Source organism: Triticum dicoccoides, chromosome 5B, assembly GCF_002162155.2.
Source record: "Triticum dicoccoides isolate Atlit2015 ecotype Zavitan chromosome 5B, WEW_v2.0, whole genome shotgun sequence".
In the NCBI taxonomy this organism is placed as follows: Eukaryota; Viridiplantae; Streptophyta; class Magnoliopsida; order Poales; family Poaceae; genus Triticum; species Triticum dicoccoides.
This window is the reverse complement of record NC_041389.1, coordinates 404,136,137-404,143,538: the sequence shown is the minus strand read 5'-3', so window position 1 is coordinate 404,143,538 and position 7,402 is coordinate 404,136,137.

The window sequence follows — 7,402 nt, the reverse complement described above, 5'->3', positions numbered from 1 at the left end:
GAAGAGGAGGGGCGACCAGGGCAGGCCGCGCACCCCTCCCCCTCTAGTCCGAATAGGACAAGGAGGGGGGGGGGCGCCCCCTGTTTCCTTCGTCTCCTCTCTCCCTTCCTCCCCCCTCCCACTTCAACTAGGAAAAGAGGGAGTCCTACTCCCAATGGGAGTAGGACTCCTCCCTGGCGCGCCTCCTCCTGACCAGCCGCCCCCTCCCCATTGATCCTTTATATACGAGGGCTGGGGGCAGCTCTAGACACAACAATTGATTTGTTGATCTCTTAGCCGTGTGCGGTGCCTCCCCCACCATATTCCACCTCGGTAATATCGTAGCGGTGCTTAGGCGATGCCCTGCGTTGGTAGCATCATCAACACTGTCATCATGCCGTCGTGCTGACGGAACTCTCCTGCAAAGCTCTACTGTATCGGAGTTCGTGGTACGTTGTCGAGCTGAACGTGTGCTGAACTCGGAGGTGCCGTACGTTCGGTACTTGATCGGTCGGATTGTGAAGACGTACAACAACATCAACCACTCTGTGCTAACGCTTCCGCTTTCGGTCTACGAGGGTACGTGACAACACTCTCCCCTCTCGTTGCTATGCATCACCATGATCTTGCGTGTGCGTAAGATTTTTTTTGAAATTACTACATTCCCCAACACACCCATCATGTGGCAATCATGGAGGAACAAGCCGACAATGACTCTTCTCCTACGTTGAGAACAAAGTATGTTCGGATTTCTGAGCTTGGAGAACCAGACTCCTGTCTTCTGGAAGACACTCCTTGTCCTCCGAACATGGAGTCAGGCGTAGAGTCTAAAAACACACCGGATACTCCAGAGCCCATGCGTGTAACCTCGGAAATTCTTCAGAATCTGGACTTCTCCGTGGGACACGGCTCGGATTTGAGCCCGCCCACCCACCGCAAGCAATATACCCAAGCAACTCCGGTACTCCAGACATACGCGACTTAATGTATGTACGGCAGCAGCCTCAGGAGACAGTCCACCACTTCTGGGCTAGATTCCTACTTGTTAAAAACAAGGTCAAGGATTGCTGCGACGACGACGCGATCTCGGTATTTTGCAACAATTGCACGGATGAGGGAATCCTTAATGCCCTCAACCGCCGTCGCATACTACACTTTGTCGATTTAACACACATAGTACAGAAGTACTGCGCAATGGAAAGCGCCCGGAAAACCCAAACAACTTGCTGGGAGCCGCAAGCCTTTAGGCCATCCCCTGGGCAGGCAAAGAGGATACGCCCCTGCGGAGCACCCAATCATCATCCCGTGGATAATAAAATTAAACCCATTACGGGGCATAAAACTGTCCTCGAGGAATGGCTCGACATCCCTGTAAAATTCACATGACGCTGGACAACGAGCCAACGCATAGCCTCCGAGCATGTTGGATACTCTGGCAGGTGGCCAAGAGCGGCGAGGGTATCCTCACCAACAACACTCTAGAGAACTACTCTTCGGAGGACAATGATCCCAAAGTATTCACGGTCTTCGAGACCTTTTCTCCAAATAATCGGCGCAAGAGGGCGCTCCACGACCTCGCCGAAGTCTGCCACGTGGCAGCAGCAAATCCTTGGAACGACACAGCGATCACTTCCAACGCTGATGACGAACCAAGAGCCCGCTCAGTCCGGGCACCAGCCACTTTGGTCCTGAACCCAATCGTAGACGGTTTTCGGCTCACTAAAGTGCTCATGGACGACGGTAGTGGACTGAACCTCATCTACCAGGACACGCTCAACAAAATGCAAATGGACAGGAGTCACATTGAGCAAAGTAACACAACCTTTCACGGTATTACCCCTAGCTGAGAAGCCAGATGCTCGGGAAAAATCTAACTCAACGTGGTATTCGGCACACTGGAGAACTATAGGTCTGAAGAGTTACTCTTCCATGTGGCACCATTCAACAACGGGTATCATGCTTTGCTAGGGCGAGACGCGTTCACGCGCTTCCAAGCCATACCCCATTATGGGTATATGAAGCTCAAAATGCCCGGGCCCAATGGAATTATCATTATCACCAGTGATCCGGACATAACACTCCACGCCGAAAACAAAACCGCCTCTCTAGCCCTTGAGGCATTATCCGAGGCCCTCACGGCCGAGGAATTGACCACTCTACTTCTACAATACATAGGGACGATGTAATCCTCCACAAGAGACCAAAATCTACTTCCTTTAAGCCAGCAGACGAAATAGTCAAATTTCAGGTCCACCCGACGGACCCCAAGAAAATAGCTTCCATTGGGGCACAGCTGGATCCGACGGTGGATGCCACAGTACGCGCATTCCTTCGTCAGAACTGGGACATTTTTGCGTGGCACCCTGCGGATATGCCAGGAATCCCATGAAGACTGGCCAAGCATAGTCTCAATATTGAAAGGATACAAACCAGTCAAACAAACTCTTCGTTGATTCTCCGAACCCAAACGACAGGCTATGGGGGAGGAGCTAGCCAAGCTACTCGAAGCCGGGTTTATCAGAGAGATCAAACATCCAGACTGGCTAGCAAACCTGGTTATGGTACCTAAGAAAGATAAATCCTGGCGCCTGTGTGTCGATTTCAAAGACCTTAACAAGACTTGCCCTAAGGACCCCTTCCCACTACCTTGAATCGACCAGATTATTGACGCAACCGCAGGGCACGATTCCTTGTGCTTCCTCGACGCATATTCCGGATATCACCAAATTAAGATAAAAGAATCCGACCAAGCTGCAACGTCATTCATCACTCCGTATGGGCCCTTTTGCTTCAACACTATGCCTTTCGGGCTCAAGAACACTGGCGCAACTTACCAACGCATGATTCAAACATGCCTGGAAAAAAAGATTGGCAAAACTATGGAGGCATATGTAGATGAAGTAGTCGTCAAAACCAAACATGTTGATTCATTGGTGGATGACTTACACCTTACATTCGACAACCTCCAAGCATATATGACATACGGCTCAATCCGGAAAAAATGCGTTTTCGGCGTTCCAGCCGGGAAACTGCTTGGGTTCATCGTCTCCAATAGATGAATCGAAGCAAACCTCGCTAAAATTCGAGCCTTGTCACTGTTGGTGATACGTCTCCGTCGTATCTATATTTTTTGATTGTTCCATGCCAATATTCTTCAATTTTCATATACTTTTGGCAACTTTTTATACTATGTTTGGGACTAACATATTGATCCAGTGCCCAGTGCCAGTTCCTGTCTGTTGCATGTTTTATGTTTCGCAGAAACCCCATATCAAACGGAGTCCAAACGGGATAAAAACGGACGGAGAATTATTTTGGAATATTTGTGATTTTTGGGAGGAAGAATCAACGCGAGACGATGCCCGAGGTGGCCACGAGATAGGGGCTCACGCCCATTTAAGTGGGCGCGCCCCCCACCCTCTTGGGCCACCCGTAAGGCGGTTGATGCCCTTCTTTGGCCGCAAGAAAGCTAATTTTTGGAAAACGATCTGGGCGAAGGTTTCAATCCAATCGGAGTTACAGATCTCCAGATATAAAGAAAACGGCGCCAAGGCAGAATTCCAGAACACAGAAACAGAGAGATAGATCCAATCTCAGAGGGGCTCTCGCCCCTCCCAAGCCATGGGAGCCAAGGACCAGAGGGGAAACCCTTCTACCATCTAGGGAGGAGGTCAAGGAAGAAGAAGAAGAAGAAGGGGGGCTATCTCCCCCTTTATTCCGGTGGCGCCGGAGCGCTGCCGGGGGCCATCATCATCACCACGATCTTCACCAACACCTCCATCATCTTCACCAACATCTCCATCACCTTCCCCCCTCTATCTACAGCGGTCCACTCTCCCGCAACCCGCTGTACCCTCTACTTGAACATGGTGCTTTATGCTTCATATTATTATCCAATGATGTGTTGCCATCCTATGATGTTTGAGTAGATTTTCGTTGTCCTATTGGTGGTTGATGAATTGCTGTGATTGATTTAATTTGCTCGTGGTTATGTTGTTGTCCTATTGTGCCTTCCGTGTCGCGCAAGTATGAGGGATTCCCGCTGTAGGGTGTTGTAATACGTTCATGATTCTTTTATGGTGGGTTGCTTGAGTGACAGAAGCATAAACCCGAGTAAGGGGATTGTTGCGTACGGGATAAAGGGGACTTGATGCTTTAATGCTATGGTTGGGTTTTACCTTAATGAATCTTTAGTAGTTGCGGACGCTTGCTAGAGTTCCAATCATAAGTGCATATGATCCGAGAAGAGAAAGTATGTTAGCTTATGCCTCTCCCACATAAAACTTGCTATCGGTCTAGTAACATAGTCAATTGCTTAGGGATACTTTCATAACTCCTACCACCACTTTTCCACACTCGCTTTATTTACTTTATTGCATCTTTATCTAAACAGCCCCTAGCTTTTATTTACGTGTTCTTTATTATCTTGCAAACCTATCCAACAACACCTACAAAGTACTTCTAGTTTCATACTTGTTCTAGGTAAAGCGAACGTCAAGCGTGCGTAGAGTCGTATTAGTGGCCGATAGGACTTGGGAGAGTATTTGTTCTACCTTTAGCTCCTCGTTGGGTTCGACACTCTTACTTATCGAAAGAGGCTACAACTATCCCGTATACTTGCGGGTTATCAAGACCTTCTTCTGGCGCCATTGCCGGGGAGTCATAGCGTGGGGTGAATATTCTCATGTGTGCTTGTTTGCTTTATCACTAAGTAATTTTTATTTGCTGTTCTAAGTTGTTCTCTATCTTTAGTTATGGATATGGAATGCAAAGTACCCAAAAAATTAGGTGTACTTGCTACTCATGGAGATGGGGTAACTCCTAAAACCCTCGATTCTCATTATGTGAAAGATATTATGTACTACTTTGATAATCCTGAGAAAACCCCATTCAACTTTATAATGGGAGACACGTTGGATCAACATGAATATTTTAGGGATTATCGCTCAACACAAAAAGGGAAACTATTATGGGACCAATTTATTATGTTGCGTTGGTATGCCCGGGATCTATGCTTGAGATATGATATTACTTGTTGCTCTAGGATGAAGGCTCCACACCTTCCCTTTTCATGCAAATTTAATGATAATGAAACCTTAGCTTCTTATGCTAATGGTATATATGATTACTATGATGTGGAACAAATAGAATAATTTGTTGCTTTTAAGGCTGCTTATGAAATTGAATCTTTGTTTGAAAAGTATGAAGCTTTAAATGATGATGTTTATAGCCCTGAAAATCTTGCTATACTTAGATATTGCTATGAAAATTGTGAATACAATTACTATATTAATGCATTTATTGAGAAATTCTCCGCTGTCCAAGAAGAGACTGATATTTTGCAGGAAGCTATGGTAGAAGAAATTGATGAAACTGTGAGCTCATTGGATGGAAAAGATGATGAGGAGAGCGAAGAACAAAAGGAGGAAGAGCGGATTGATCACCCGTGCCCACCTTCTAATGAGAGTAACTCTTCAACTCATACATTGTTTAATTCCCCTTCGTGCTTACCGAAGGATGATTGCTATAATGATTTCTATGATGATTGCTATGATCCCGTTGATTCTCTTGAAATATCCCTTTTTGATGATGCTTGCTATGATTGTGGCCAAGATGCCAATATGAATTATGCTTATGGAGATGAACTTGCTATAGTTCCTTATGTTAAACATGAAATTGTTGCTATTGCACCCACGCATGATAGTCCTATTATCTTTTTGAATTCTCCAAACTACACTATTTCGGATAAGTTTGTGCCTATTAAGGATTATATTGATGGGTTGCCTTTTACCATTGCACATGATGATTTTGATGAATGTAATATGCATGTGCTTGCTGCTCCTACTTGCAATTATTATGAGAGAGGAACTACATCTCCACCTCTCTATGTTTCCAATATGATAGAATTGCAAGAAACTGTTTATACTATGCATTGGCCTTTACTATGTGTGCATGAATTGTTCTTTTATGACATGCCGATGCATAGGAAGAGAGTTAGACTTCGTTGTTGCATGATATATGTTACTTTGTGCTCACTACTAAATTACAAATCATTGTTAATTAAAATTGGCTTTGATATACCTTGGGATCCGGGTGGATTCATTACTTGAGCACTAAATGCCTAGCTTAATGGCTTTAAAGAAAGCGCTGCCAGGGAGACAACCCGAAAGTTTTAGTGAGTCATTTATTTCTGTCGAGTGCTTTTATATAGTTTAAAAACACAAAAATAAAGAGGGGAACCTAAAAACTTTTCAAAAAGGAAAGTGAAAGTGAGAAAGACAAGCATTCTTGAAGTGGGAGCTAGCCTTGAACTTTGTTCATGCTCACGGAAACTTTGTGAATCTTGATTACAGAAACTTTTCAACAAAAATAATTACCCCCTTGTACAATTCCATTGTATTATAAAAATAATGTGCCAAGGTTTGCCTTTAGTATGTTTACAATGCTTGTTGGTTTGTACGGTGCAGGACAGAAACTTTGGCTATAGTGCGCGATTTTACATTTTTAACTGAAATGTCAATTTGTTCTGATTCCTTTTGCACTATCTTTATATACGACTTTTGTTATTTTTTATAATTTTGGTAGAATTTTTGGGGTACCATAAGTATGGTTGATGTTCAGATTGCTACAGACTGTTCTGTTTTTGATGAATAGTTTGCTTGTTTTAATGAATCTATCAATTTATATTAGTGGATTGAGCCATGGAAAAGTTATACTACAGCAGATACAATGCAAAAACAAAATATGAATTGGTTTGCAACAGTACTTAGAGTGGTGATTTGCTTTATTATACTAACGGATCTTACCGAGTTTTCTATTCAAGTTTTGTGTGGATGAAGTGTGTCTAAACGAGGAGGTCTGGATATGAGGAAAAGGAAGAGAGGAAAGAGCTCAAGCTTGGGGATGCCCGAGGCACCCCATGTAAATATTCAAGGAGACTCAAGAGTCTAAGCTTGGGGATGCCCCGGAAGGCATCCCCTCTTTCTTCAACAAGTATCGGTATGTTTTCGTATTCATTTCGTTCGTGCATTATGTGCAAGTCTTAGCGTCTTTTGCATTTAGTTTTCACTTTTCTTTTATGCACCATGCTGGTATGAAATATTCCTTGGTTGATTTATAGAATGTTCATTGCACTTCACTTAAATCTTTTGAGTATGGATTTATAGAATGCTTCATGTGCTTCACTTAGATCATTTGAAGTTTGGATTGCCTGTCTCTCTTCACATAGAAAACCGCCATTTGTAGAATGCTCTTTTGCTTCACTTATATTTGTTAGAGCGTGGGCATATCTTTTGTAGAAAGAATTAAACTCTCTTGCTTCACTTATATCTTTTTAGAGAGATGACAGGAATTGTTCATTCACATGGTTAGTCATAAAATCCTACATAAAACTTGTAGATCACTGAATATGATATGTTTGATT